The following is a 14973-nucleotide window of genomic DNA, read 5'->3' as shown; positions in this document are numbered from 1 at the left end:
AGTCGCAGCATCAAACCACACTCCAAACCTTCAACTCATTGGGAAACTTTTTTGGATTGGTGTTTGCACGTTGCCTTTGCATTTTATCTGCAGTGGGGTTGCAGCGCAGTTCCTGGATGTAGTATGCTGCTTTAAACTGCAATGTTTCATTTCCTCCTCTGAAGAAAGAACCACAATGCAAATACAAGGCAACACTACTTGTGGTGTAGCAGCTTTTTCTTTGCTTCCAAGAGAGACAAACCAGTTAGAGACTATACTATTTTTTCACAGACTTTTTCTTACCTCCTAGTAGCTAAATAAAATGACTGGGCGGTCAAGCAGTGGTGAGTATAGGCTGCTCAGGGGTGCGAATAAAGTATGAACCTATAACTTTGCCCTACATGGTAGAGCAGATACAGTACAAGACTTTTTAATGGGCAGATACATAAATGTATAAAGTATGTTCCAAGCCAGTGTTTCTCAACCTTTTTAACATGGACAATCCCCTACAAATATCTTTTAGGTCTTCAGGGAACCCCTGCTATAATTACTATCCACAACTCATAGAATAATAGTGTGGTGATCAGTAGAAATTATGCCTCCTACATTGCTGGCCAGTGGGGAAAAAAGCCAAAAAGATAATTAGTATCTGTTAAACTGACCTGAGAGTCACAAACTTCTCATTGCTCAAGGAACCCCTAGCAGCCACTCGAGGAACCCTTGTTGATAAACAAAGGATTTTTGTGAATAGGCACTGAATGTCTTGTTCACTGGTTTATAATTGGCAACTGTACCATAAGTACCATCTTTCACTGAAGAACAGGAGTTTGGTAATGTCTAGGGATATTATTTATTTTGATGAAAGTTCAGGTTAAAGTTTCCAGCAAGTGCATGATTGTTATAAATTCAGTGTATGATTAGCTGATTTACATTCAGTAAATGCCTTGTGAGCTTCTTTACTTGCTCTGGTCATGGAGCCTACTCTGTCACTGTGCTGTCCTCCTTTCTGAGTTTTCTTTTTAAGGGTATGTACATATTATTATTATTATTATTAATAAACAGGATTTATATAGCGCCAACATATTACCCAGCGCTGTACATTAAATAGGGATTGCAAATGGCAGACTAATACAGACAGTGATACAGGAGGAGAGGACCCTGCTCCGAAGAGCTTACAATCTAGTAGATTAATATTAATTGTGTTTACAAGGTACACTGACTAAAACCTTCCTGAAAATGTAATCCTATGGCATGCAGGCTACAAGGAGCTGATGGTGATGAGCGTTCCCCATCCATATTCCCCTTGCTTATGTCCATTCCAGCTGTATTTTGTATTTGTTATTGCTGCAATAAAAAATAATCTTAATATTACATACTGAGCTGTCAGCAATGTGTATTATACAAAAGTTGGCAACACTAAGTTGTTTTAGTAAAATTCTTCAAAACCGCACTGCATATATATTATAAACTGTTTAGTTACCAATGTGGATGCTTTTTGTATCCTTCGTACGGTTTTACCCGCTCATCCTGTTCATGGTTAGCCTCTACCCTATAAAACAAAACATAACTTAAAAAATGTGTCATCTGTAAGCAGCCAATGCTTTGTGAAAGCATTAGTTTTTGAACCTGTAAAAAAGATATAATAAAGGCTTTCATGTAGTGAGTTTGTACTCCTATTTTTATGAATCGCAGATGCAGGACGCATCATTAGGCCAGCTGGTGCATTAATGTTGTTACAGTAAAACTAATTCTAGCCACGTGGTCCAGCTAATCAGTAAAACCATTACATCATAGCATGCGGTGTGTGCAGCATCTGCTGAACATGTGGAGTTCATTGCAATAATTGGCATGGGGGTAAAACCATCGTTCCTGCTGCCCTTTCATTCGCATCCAAGCATGGCCTGCTGATTTTAAATTAAATTTGCATATGGTATAAAACATTTATTGGGGTGTCTAAGCAAAACATGTCATGTCTGCATAACACTTAGGGTAAACATTGCTGCTCGAAAATGTGTGCTTTGCTTGTTGGAAATAGTTTTACGACAGTGAAGAATCTTTGGGGAGCAGTAAGTTCACAAAAGGCGGGTCCAATAGCGCGTGAGTACGAAAATTTACACGCAGTCTGTTCCTTTTAAGTTTGACTGTGTCTTAAATCTTTCTTCTGCCAACTGCCATCATTTCCTAAAAAAAAAAATACTAGAGTATAGACCTTGCTTAGGTCAGGATTTGATAAGAGCACAGGTTAAAATTGTGCATGGAAAATGCCAAAATCCCTATATACAGTAATATTATATTAAATCTTTATTATTGCCACCCTATACTATCACACAGGGGGAGGATCAGGTAAATGAATCCCTTTATTATGAATTTTTATAACACTGGAGATAGGGAGAAGAGGAAAAACTTTGTAAAAATAGCTAAGAGCTCCACCTGCTGGTTGTCTTGTTTAAGGTAAGTAGTTTACTAGACCAGCCCTGTTTAATTTCGGTCCTTGGAGGCTACAGATTTTCTGACTTTTAGTAAACCATAACTTACTAAGTATGCTGCTGTCTGTTAGAGAAACACTGGAAATGTGTTCGGATCCTGGGATTGGAGTTAGACAGCACTGCACTAGGTTCTTAAACTAAAATCAGGGTAGCATTCTTACTTGGCGGGTACATTATTTTTGGCCAAAGTACACTTAAAGCAGTGTTCACCTTTGGGAAAGAGGAAACATAAAGTGTTCTGTAGACCTGCTTCTTATGTAAAAACAAGGGTGCTCCTCCATAGATACATTCATGTTCCTATGTTTAGATGAACTTTAAATTTATTTCAGTGTAAGGCTATCATTTGGACTATCAAAAAACTTATTCACAAATTGGGGACCTACATCAGGGGAGGAAATCGGTGTTTATAGGAAAAAAAATGAAAAGCAGGCATGTTGCAGTTTTTAAATAGAACATCTACTAACTGTTTAAATACTTCCTAGATGAACAGGAAGAGAGTTCTAAAACCCAAGAAATGTAAACTCATACCATCTGTGATGTGTAGGCATTTATACATGTGGAAATAAATAAATTCCTTCAGCTGGAGGAGTGTATTACAGAGGGAACATGCCAGATTTCTATTCTCATTAGGTGGTTGTTAATTGGCATGTTTACTAAGCTGGGGAGTTCTGAATACATGGTCAGAGTAAAGCAGAATACATAATTACATGAAACTGGTTTTCTAAAGGATCTCTAGCAAAGAGCTGAAAACATATTACTTATAAAGAGAGTTTTTAAAGTACTTCTAAAAAATAAATTGGATCACCCAAACGCTTACACCCCTCTGGTCCCACACTCTGCAGCTTTCTGGGAAGTCAGGGAATCCCCATAGACTTCTGTGGGGCTGACTCATTTAATTATATTGTTGCTGAGAGGAGTTCAGAGAGGGCCAAATGTTAGCACAGAAAAAAAATGTAATACAGTATTTTAAAAGTGTACCTAGTCGGTACTTGAGGGGTTGACTCTCTAACAAAGACCTGGAGAGCAGTAAAAGCGGGAAGGTTCTAACCTTCCTCCATTCTATCCAAAAAAAGTGATTTTTTATTTCTTTATGTCTTTAATCTATTTGGTCTTGTTTGTTGTCTTCAGATTTTGTTTTTGCCCTCACCAGCAATTTTATTGATCAATGTTCTGTTTGCTTTATTTCTCTCTCAGTCCTTCATGTAATGGAGCAAATTTGTTCTTGATTGCTGCTGGATGAGAACCAAACTAAGAAATCATTCAGCTCTTACTGCTTGTTAATAGTGTATTACACATCACAGACTTGATAAATGCTTTTGTCTTTATTTATATATTGTATTCTTGCATTGTACAAAGTGCTTTGAAGGACAAAACATGGAATAAGTTTGGATTATTTTGTATACACTGGTACAGTTTATATATAAATATATATATATATATATATATATATATATATATATATATTACAATGAAAAGCAATGCAGAGGGTATGATTGTTGGCACCAATTCGGGAAAAGGGGTATTTATGCAACAGCAAGCAGTTTATGTAGGAAAGGTTAAGGTGGGCAGTGTGTTTAGAATACTAGCCAAATGTTGGCTTGTTGTAGTGGCAGATAAAATGCCAATTTAAAATTTTCTTGGCAGAGCCAAAAACACTTGTGGCCTATGCATACATACTCCACATTTGAGCAATGCAGTGCCATTCATGTAACTGGGTGACCCAATTCAGAACATAATAATGCATGGCCCCAGTAAAAGAGAACATGTGTTATCCAGCATTGCATACCTGTGAATAATTAGTTATAAAAAGTAGCAAAATCCTTCCTTACTGAAATTTGCAAGTGATTTCATTATCATTGGGTTCTCACAAAAAGGTAATAAAATGCATGGGTGGGGGTCACCAGCAAAAAACATGTAAAAGCAGAAGTTGTTAGGTGCTACATCTTTTTGCATGAGTTGGAAAACCTGCAGTTGCTGTGACCATGGCTAAACTTGAGGCCAGATGACATGGTATGTATCTGTGTAGCCAAGGTCAGTAGTTCCTGACTTTTAGGGTGCTCCCTATTGGGTTCCCCAAAACAGGAAGCCCTTGTACCTTTTTAGTGTTCTGTCAGCAGTCAGCCTTTTCACAGCAGACATCCATGGCAAAAAGTATAGGAGAAAACCTTAAGCATCAGCTCACATATGAAAAGCTAAAACTAATTTGTATGTGTCTATATTCTGGTATATGACCTTTACAAATACTATCTGTCTGTCAGTCTAGGATCTTCTGGGTCACTCACTAGCCGTTCCCACTTTTTTTGTTCCAGGTCATTGTTTCAGAAGTCACTGAACTTTCAGGAGATCAGTAACTCCATATTTAATTTACTACAGGTTTTAATAAAATTTTCCACAATTGACTTTTATTTTATTTTCTTTTAATGTGCCCCTTTCTAACACTTACTGATGACTTCAGCAACATCACATGGCTTTCTCTGAAAGTTCGGTCCCGCGCAAATTATTTCGCCGTTTTTTATAAATTAATAATCAAAAAATAGGCTAGTGCTGACTTTTCTGCTGATCAAATCAGGAATAATGTTAATTTATAATGTTAAATAATAGTTAATTGCAGCTTTTTGTATTTATGAGCACATGCAGGGCTGGTCACAGTAGCTCTGACAAGCAATTGGGGTTTTAGGACTGTAAGCTATTTCAGGGCGTGTAAAAGCCATACAAACCTCCAAACTTTCTGAATTGAGCAAAAGGAACAAAACGTGAATAGGCAATGGATATACCACTGCCATGCCTTTAATCTGAAGATCAGGCAAAATAATAAATAATAAAGAATAAAAAATGAAACCATGTTTTGGCAGAAAGCATCTTTAACCTCATTGCTTTCCATGTGACGCTTTAGAAGATATCCTCTTCCAAAGTGGATCTTGGTAAACAATAACATCATCATATTCTGTTCCAGGATAACTGCTAGCTCATGATCTCATTAGTTACGGTTCCCCTCACTGTTCTTGTGTAGTTATTAGTCTGATTGTACTGACTTCAGAAGATTAACTGATAATTGGGTGTACCAAAATGATTTGGTGTCACCTAAGGGTGAGGTGGAAATGATCATTGCTAAATTCCTGTATCACTCTGATAAACCCGGTAACAGAGTTCTTTGGCCAAGGCAACAGTTTACTGAGAAGGTACCAGGGACACAAGATGATCATACTCTACTGACCAGTCAAGGCTGATGGGAACCACTTTACTTGAACCTATTTTCTTAGGCATTTGCTTTTGTTTCCCCTAGATCAGGCTAGTGTTAGGGTTGTGTACACAGAACATAAGCACACATGTCAAATCTCTGACCATCATAGTAATATCTATAGGTACCTTAAATAAATGTCAGCGTATCATATGGGAAAATACATTTTACTTCCAGTCCAAGAGACACAACAGATTGTTAGGGGAATGCTCAAAAATAAGGGTCATGCCTCTCTTGCCTCTAGAACAGTTTCCCCTATTAGCAGAATCTGATTGTGATAATGGTCACCTGTAGAATAAGAGAAAGGATGTTCCAATGGGGGACATAGTGATTAATAAACACTTAGCAGGTAGAACCATGCTAATTCCACACACTTCCAATGTTTTGTTTTTGCTTGGGCTGTTTAGAGACGTTCTCACAGTTGGCTGCTTTTGCCAAGTTGTTGAAATGCCAAACCTTGAAGTTCAGTTAATAGATGTATTTAGTAATAAAATGTACTTTAGTTGTATATAGCCAGCAGTGACTTTATTTTTAGATCTATAAATATTCTAGAAAGTTAGTTTTTTTAGATGCTGATTTCACTTTCAAGCATCAGTTGTTAATAAGACTGCTTGTAAAATGTTATTATCATGGCATAACTGATATAAAATAAACAAATGTCTTAACTGTTGTATGTTTCTCTTACCTGCCACCATCCTGATATATGATACCTGCATGGCTGTGACTGGGTGGTGTAAGCCGGTACAAATAGACTGGGATCATTCTCTATCCAAGCTATCCCAGATGGTCTCCCTTTGCTATAAAAGTGACGGGGGTGATACGAGGCTTGTCTGTATTCCTGACAACTGGATTAAATTACCCTATTTACCAAATGTTTCCTGCATTTTTAGATAGCCATACAAAAGCATTTTTCTTTATCCTGTTCTGTAGTTTTAAATCCCATGTGAAATACATATGTTGAGCTTAGATAGTTTGGATGATAAAGTCAATATTAGAATGATCCAAGACTCATTAATAAAGTTCTGAATAAAAGAATTGGAAAATACAGGTCATTTTTAACTTTTCTGTATTAAAATTGTAGAACACACATCATTTGTATTCTATATTTGGTATTTGCAGACATATATTCAAGATTTAGTATTCTTCTCATGGTAGTACCAGGGTAAAGGAGGCTTTGGTAAGATAGATAGATAAAGACCTTTGATCTAACTTTACAGCATTACTTAACTCCTTTCTAATTTCAAAATCTGCTCAGAACTTCATTAATTTCTAGTAAGTGCCATAGTCATGGAATAGTTCAGATGTTTACCAGCTTGTGTGGCTACCACTCCTCCTTCTAAGCGTGTCATAGTTTAGTGGGTCTTATGATGTTTTTTCTAGTTTTTGCTGCGTTGGCTATGCTGCCATAAATTATGGACTCGAGACAGATGCTGGACACATTACTAACTGCTATCTGAATGCAAGGAAAGTAGGTGAAAGTCCGTCTAAAATGATAAAACTTTTGTATTTAGAAATGTTAACAGCTCTGCAATTCAAACGTATGTGCTGTGGTTCTTCTATTTAAAAAAGAAGAAATTAAATGTATAATTGCTCTGAAACTTTTCCTATAGTGAACTTTTCTCTCTACATACATAATCAGAGCAACTTTTCAAGAGCTGATACTTTTTTCCAAACTCATAGGCAATTCACTTAAGGGCTGTGAGTAGCGAAATAGCACTCATAGATGAGAAACATTCACTGTACATGTGTGGTTCACCCAATCTGAATGATTGTCTTTATATGTGTGTATTATTGTTAATATTAAGTGCCATCAAGTCAAGACATCATGTTGTCTGGAGGGCAGAATTCAGTGGGGCAAGGCATGAACTTCCTATGACTGAAAAGCAAGGGTTTTTCTTTGACAGCAGTGAAATCCTGGCCCCAGGTGACATCTCTATGACATGCTGTAGTTCTTTTGAACACAGCCAATCTAAGTGATGACAGGGGTCGATATTTGCCAGACCTTTGTACCCATCAAGGGTATTTTTTTTACAGGGTTTGTTAAAACTGACACCATTCTAATATTACAATTATTAATATTATTATTTTTATTATTAAACAGAATTTATATAGCACCAACATATTACACAGGGCTGTACATTGAATAGGGGTTGCAAATGACAGACAAATACAGACAGTGTCACAAAAGGAGAGGATCCTGCCCCGAAGAGCTTACAATCTAATACACTGCATTAAATATAATTGTGAAGTTTTTGGACCATGGATCTACTAACAACCTCCCATGTGCTGAACCTCCCTTTTCCTGCCCTAATGATGATGGCTATAATTAGCTGATATCAGCATTGATTTAGGTTCTGGTTCTATGTATAAAAGGTGTGTTTTAGAAAGTTGTGGCTTCTCGACTCTATGATTTTGCCTGGAAATTTCCATTTACTTTTTGTTCTGTTTGTGATTGCTTTAATCCTACTGTACAAGCAGTTGAAGATGGGAAGTCTTGAAGCTTCAACTCAGCAGATTGGCAAATCTAATTGTGCTTTGTTGCAAGCTACAAGTTAACATACAATGCCTCGAGCTTTCCTTAAGAATATTATATTATTGATATACAAACCTGCAAAACTTTGACTGAAGTTGGCATATAATGCACATCATCATGGGGTATCACTGTTTTCATTCATTTGTAGCTGTGGCTTCATTAGTTTAATCCTTTAAATAACTAAGAACAATTGGGTTGATTTATACGTGCAAAAGAAAGGGTCAAAGAAACAGCTATACGATTGCTATGCACAATTAATGTTAAAAAATTTTTTTTTTTTTTTTTTAACTTTTATTCCTAGTAATTTTAAAGTCTCCACCATGATTTTTCTTCAAAGCCCCAGACTGAACCGATATCTAAATAAGGTTCTCAGTAGAGCTCCCAGTTGAATAAGTAAAGGCTTCTTATCTCTGGAGTATCACACTGTATCAAAGGATAATGTGATGAATTAATTAGCTAATTATCTGGTCCTATGTCCAATCTGATGAGGAAGTAATTACACACCTCTAGCTCTGAATTGAGGAATCCACAGACAGTATTTGTCCATCACCTAATTCTGCTTAATTGTAAGAAAACTTGACTGTGAAAAATCTATGGCCACATTCAGACCTAAGCAAACAACTACATCTGGGGGAGGTATCATTGCTCTGATTGGATTTCCCTGGTCAGAAAGTTATTTACTCGCATAAGGAACATCAATTGAAGTTCTGTAATGGACCTGAAGGCATATGTACAATACCAGTATCCAGGGGAATCTGAATTTCCACTTTATAAACTTTCGCTTTCCCTTGTAAAATACATGACACATGTGGGACCTGAGAATGAGATCTTAGGTGAAATCCAATGCTTCCTGTCATCCATATAAATATAATTGTTCTCTGTAAATACTGTCATAAATTAAGGAATAGTCTTTGATATAAAGCCCTGGAAAGCATCACAAGGAAGGAGTGTAACACTGTTTTCAGTGTTTGCTACATACCTTGTTTAGGATGTGTGGTTATGGTATAGTTAGAGGATCAGTTATTTTAGTTCTAGGTGAAGCCTAGTGGGCTGTTAGCCTCATGCTTCTTATGTGTTTTGGATAGCATGCATATTTCCAGCCATAGTTCCCAAGTAAATGTTCTCACTCATCATTGCCTGCTCCACCACCCCCTGCTGCATTCTCCATAACATACAGCACAGTAAATAGAAATTGTAACCAGTAATTGTGCAGACTCAGGAAATGAAATGTGGACATCTAACTGGTATAGAGGCTGTAAGAAATGTATAAATGGTGGACTTATCTTTTAAAGCAGAATTCCAATTTCAGAAGGTGAACATTACATCTATAATATATGACTCATAAAAATATTATCGTATTGTGGTTCTAATGTGTTTAGTACTCACTGTTGTAGAGATCCCAGCTCTGTGACTGACTATGAAGTATTTGAAAGAAGTTCTTTCACCCCACCGCATGCACATTGTTTCCATAGGCAGGGCAAATGATATTTAGACTATAAACAGACCATATTTTAATAGATTTCCTGTATGTCTTAAGAAGCAATAATAACTACTGTTATGAAAACTACTGTTTGGAAATCTAAATAGAATATAATACTGAAACTATGTTTATTTATTTTTAATATATATATATATATATATATTGTTTTATTTTTTTATGTGAACAGGTAAACATTAGATCTTAACACAAACAGTGCTTACAGATAAAGGTCATGCTTGAACATATGACACATGTGGTGTATTCATTCTCATAATCCAAATGAGCAAAAATGCAAATTTTTTTTCCCCATGTAAGAAGTACACTTCTCCATTTTACACTGCCTCAAATCCATAAAGTTGGGTGCTCCTAGTAATAGTAATAATAATTGGGTGGTAATGATTGGGACCCCTAGTTTGGAACATTAAGTGACTTGGAAACCGGCCTTTCACATGACCGGAATTTTATGTAAGTGGGGCTTTTCTGTATATCATTTTTTTATTTATTTTTAGAATTAAATATAGACAGTACACAGGAGTGGCATGTGAAAGAGAATTTTTTCTCCTCTAAGAGTAACCTAGGCATAGCTGGTTAATAATCAGCGTTTACCGGATTGGTATAAAAATCTGACTATTACTTTTAGGAATGATAACTGGCTGCTGGAAATGACTTCACTGTATTTCAGGGGCTTTTTACCATTTAAAGACAAAGCACTTATAAGCAGTGTGCAGCAGCTGTGTGGTATGATTATCGCAGGCTTCTGGACTGTGATCTGTACAAATAATTTTACTAGCTCAGCGCTGAGTCACAAAGCTGCAACTCTAACCTACTCATTGACCATATTAGCCATGATCCATTCTTATAATGTGTGCTTGGTAAACATAGAGTGATCTCAGCTACAAATTATGACATGACTTGGTATCTGTATTCCATTTTTCATTAAGCAGAAGGTGAATAACAAATCAGATAAATCAAGATAACGGTACTGGATTTGTATATTCTGGCCCTTTTAGGTTTGGCACACGTATACTGCATATATACCAGACAAGGCATGGTATATATTGGTGGCAGGGCTGCCACTTTGTTGTATCACAAAGCTATTTAAATCCCAGAACGGGATGGACAGACATAAAAATCCTTTAGTAAGTAGATCAGCTACCTTATATGTATTTTATATCCTTTCAAACTTGCCTCCCTGTCTCTTAAAACCTTCACTACTCATCCACCAATCAATATCCCCCTCCTATTGTATGCTGCTTGCCCACCTCTTAGATTGTAAGCTCTTCAGGGCAGGGTCCTCTCCTCCTCATGTGTCACTATCTGTAGCTGTCTGTCATTTGCAACTCCTATTTAATGTACACTACTGTTTACATTAATGTACACTAGTTTACCTAATTCACCTTTAAGCATCAAAACATGGTAAAATAATGACAGAGGCAGAGGTTTGTCCAACACTCCTGCACGCCAATTATTTCCCTGTGCTCAGTACAACCATTGCAGAACTCCGTTAATTATAAAAGCATTATTTGTAAATTTTTTTTTGTTAGTCGAAAATATTTTCCCATTTGAGTAATGGAAATATCTTTACAAATTAATTTAGTGCAATTTCTGAATTTGCCCTTAAAGGTGACCTTAGAATAATTGTTTTTTCCGTAGGGCGGTCTGTAATTAAACATTACTAATTATATTTATTTCATGTATTATTTATGAATGATTACTACCAATTATCCTAACACAATTTATCAGTTGACCGCCATTATAATGTAATTACAGTGCAGATGATATTTTTGACCTCTGCCTAAAACAGTCCTGTTCAGAAATAAAGCAGACATTTAGGCAAACCGCTAAATTTATAGTTGAAATGAGTTGATATTTTTTAGATTTATTTGAAAATGCATTTTTAATTCGGCTCATACACTTGTGGTATGTAGACCCCTCTGCCAGGCAACTTAAACTTTTCCTCTGCCATACTGGTGCCTCCTTTTATTATTATTAATATTAATAATAATATTATGAATAATAATAAACAGGATTTATATAGCGCCAAAATTTTACATAGGTCTGTACAATAAATAGGGGTTGCAAATGACAGACAGATACAGACAGTGACACAGGACGAGGGGACCCTGCCCCAAAGAGTCTACAATCTAAGAGGTGGGGGAAGTAATACACAATAGGAGGGGAGATATGTAGTATTGGGAAGTAATGAGGGTTTTAGAAGACAGAAGAAGATGGGCAAGTTTGAATAGAAAGGTTCTGAGTGCTCTTTTATATGAGCAGAAATTAGAAGCAAGCTGAATAGGACAGGGAAGACCATTCCAGAGAGTTGGAGCAGCTCTAGAAATGTCTTGGAGTCATGCATGTGATGAAGTTATGAGTGAGGAAGTCATTAGTAGGTCATTAAAGGAGCGAAGAGAGCGGTTAGAGGTGTATTTTTCTATCAGGTAAGAAAGGTAAGTGGGTCAAGAACTGTGGAGGGATTTGAAGGCAAAGCACAGGAGCTTGAAAATGGAAGCCAATGAAGAGAGCTACAAAGAGATGTAGCAAAAGAGGAGCGGTGGGAAGGATGGATAAATCTGGTTGCGGCATTCATAATAGATTGTAGAGGAGAGAGTTGGGTTAATGGAATACCAGAGAGGAGGATGTTACAGTAGTCCAGACCAGAGATGATAAGAGCATGTACAAGGAGTTTGGTGGTCTCTTTTTGTGTGGTAAATGACCATCATCACTTCTGATGTCCATTGAGTACAAAGGTAACCAAGGAAGTAATGTGACCTATAGGCCTGACTAAATGGGTACAATAATTTACATATATGTATTTTAAATATCAGGGTATGTAGCCCATGCTTTGCTATGCCACCTGTGGATGCAGAGGAAATTTGTGAGGTTTCTGATCTTTCATATCTCCACATATTACTATTGTATCATGTTGTAGTGGATAATGGTTATACAGTATCAATATTATCAAAGTAGTATAGTTCACCCGTGAACTTCAGGTACTTTAGTTTTGAAGTGGAAGTGGTTTTACCCCTATAAATACTGCAGCCACAATGTGCTTTTAAAATGTTAAACAACATGGATTTCAGGGGATCAAGAAGGCAAACAAGCACTACTAAACACCACTCTGATCCTCAGAAATGTTCCAACATAGTCCATTAGAAAACCAACATTTCTAGGAATGTCCTTGTCCTGTGTGACCTGCAATTTTAACTGGTTCTTTCTAATGATTTTACTTCTTCTATTATTTCCTGGAGTGATGGAGAGTTCAGCAGAAGTAATTAATGGAGGGGGATCTAGGAGATACATGCTCCCTATTACCAACAACATTTTAGGGACCATGTCTCTATTGGAGCAGAGATTAGCAACACAGGCAGTGGAAAGGGTGACTATACATGCTGTTATTTTATGGAACTGCTTTCAACAATTTGCACAGTGACAGGGTCAGTTCCCAATTTCCAATAAATAGTAACATTTTTCACATGCCCTTCCATTTTATAGCTCATCTGAAGTTGATATCTATATAATTCTTGTAAAATTTGCACTCGTAAACCTCATTTAAAATAAAAGGTAAGGAGAGTGTGGGCATAAATACCTCCATCACAAATAAATAAAAGCTGAATTATGTCTATATGGGTCTATATGGATAAAGGTGGGTGTCCCCTCTTCTCTGTGTCTCTCAGTAGCTGAATTAGGAAGCAAAATCAGAAAACCGAAACAGAAATAACCCAACCCGGGTCAGGCTGCAAGAATAAATTATTTAATTCAGTTACTGAATATAAAGCAGGCACCAGAAATTTCTTTAAGACTGCTGAAACCTGTGGGGTTCTGATATGCAAATACTGACTCGGAAAAGAAAAATCAATGACTGGTCCACCTTATTTCACCTTTCCTGCCTCACTATTGGTTCTAATAATGTTGAGGCAATTGAGATAAAGGGGAGTGAAGAAACCACAGATTTACCTGCTCCAAGGTAATATATTATATTAAAAGCCATTCAACTTTATAAACAGGCAGCAGGGACTGCCTGCATCACATTTCTCTTGCAGCTTTTTGGATTCTGTTGTATGACCGCAGTATGGTAGCAGATGACTCCATGCCAGATTAAGATTTAGGTTTGCTACCGCACCCAGAGTCACATGTCTACTAAGTAAAAGGCTTTACATAATTGCTTAAGAATTAGCAAGAAGCCAATTGGGAAAGTCTTACAGCACAAGTCAGCTCAACTGGTTGTCCATTCATAGATGAAAGCACACTAGATTTATATATAGTGTTGCCTGTAAGTCTGTATAAATAAACATCACAAAAACTTTTTATTCACTGCAATAATAAAAGTTTATTTAAATATATAGCAAGGGAGGAACCCACCACTCCAGCTATAAAGGTTGGAAAGTTTATAGAAAGGAGCTGGAAAGATCCCTTTTTTATCGTAGCATCTCTCTGAAGTGGAAATTCTACACTTGTATTTAAGAGATCACAGTGACTGCCTTCTACTGTGTGCCTAAAACTACGCTGAAAATGTGCAAGTCATTTTCTATTAACTGGCTGCTTAATTAAAGGGCTTGAAATGTGAAACCCTCCTTTTTTCAGAAACGTCTGCTGGCACGTAAGCGCCAAAATGTATTTTTGTCTTTATATGTTCACATATTTAGCCCCATACCACAAGCTAGAGAATTGCTTCTCTGTTTTATAGGGGCTCTGCTGGCTGTTATCCATAATGCTTTTTTTCTGTAAAAGTCATGCATACATTTATGACTCTGCAAATTCTTTCTACATGCAGGAAAAGAGCAATGGGCTATTTGTATTCCTCCCAACACAAAAAATGTATCCACACATGTAATCTCCTGGATTTTCACAATTTAATAAAATATCTGGTGGTTGTTATTTAGCTGCATAGTAGTCATTAAATGCACTAAAATGTATTATGTTCAAAAAGCCAATTTTATTGGGACTTTAGTCTGTGATCTACAATACTTGTTATTTGGCAAATATGCTCATGTCAGTCAATCTGCTCTGTTTACCTTCTATATTTCTGTAATCCACTGCAGCAACGTTTTAGAGAGCCCTTCACAGGGTTAGTGGGAATGTAATTTCTGGAACATGCAGTAGTTTTCGCACCACCAGATTACTGACAAAATCCAGTAGCAAAAACTTGTGTAGTGCAGCAATATCTAGATGAAAAATATGATCATTAAGTGTCAATGCAAGTCCTACTTTATTCTTTGAAATGAGTTAGTTTTCAAATTTAATGATGTATACCCCA

At 36.7% G+C, this 14973-nt stretch overlaps 1 protein-coding gene across 1 annotated transcript in view; it reads left to right on the top strand.

Annotated features, from left to right (window-relative positions):
- The window catches only part of SORBS1 (sorbin and SH3 domain containing 1), a 223109-nt gene that overhangs the window by 31503 nt on the left and 176633 nt on the right, over positions 1-14973 (top strand). The gene's annotated exons all lie outside the window — the stretch shown is intronic.

Source organism: Pyxicephalus adspersus, chromosome 10 (genome assembly GCF_032062135.1).
Source record: "Pyxicephalus adspersus chromosome 10, UCB_Pads_2.0, whole genome shotgun sequence".
NCBI classification, from domain to species: Eukaryota; Metazoa; Chordata; class Amphibia; order Anura; family Pyxicephalidae; genus Pyxicephalus; species Pyxicephalus adspersus.
Note: the sequence above shows the minus strand (reverse complement) of the source record. Positions and strands in the feature narration are given on the sequence as shown.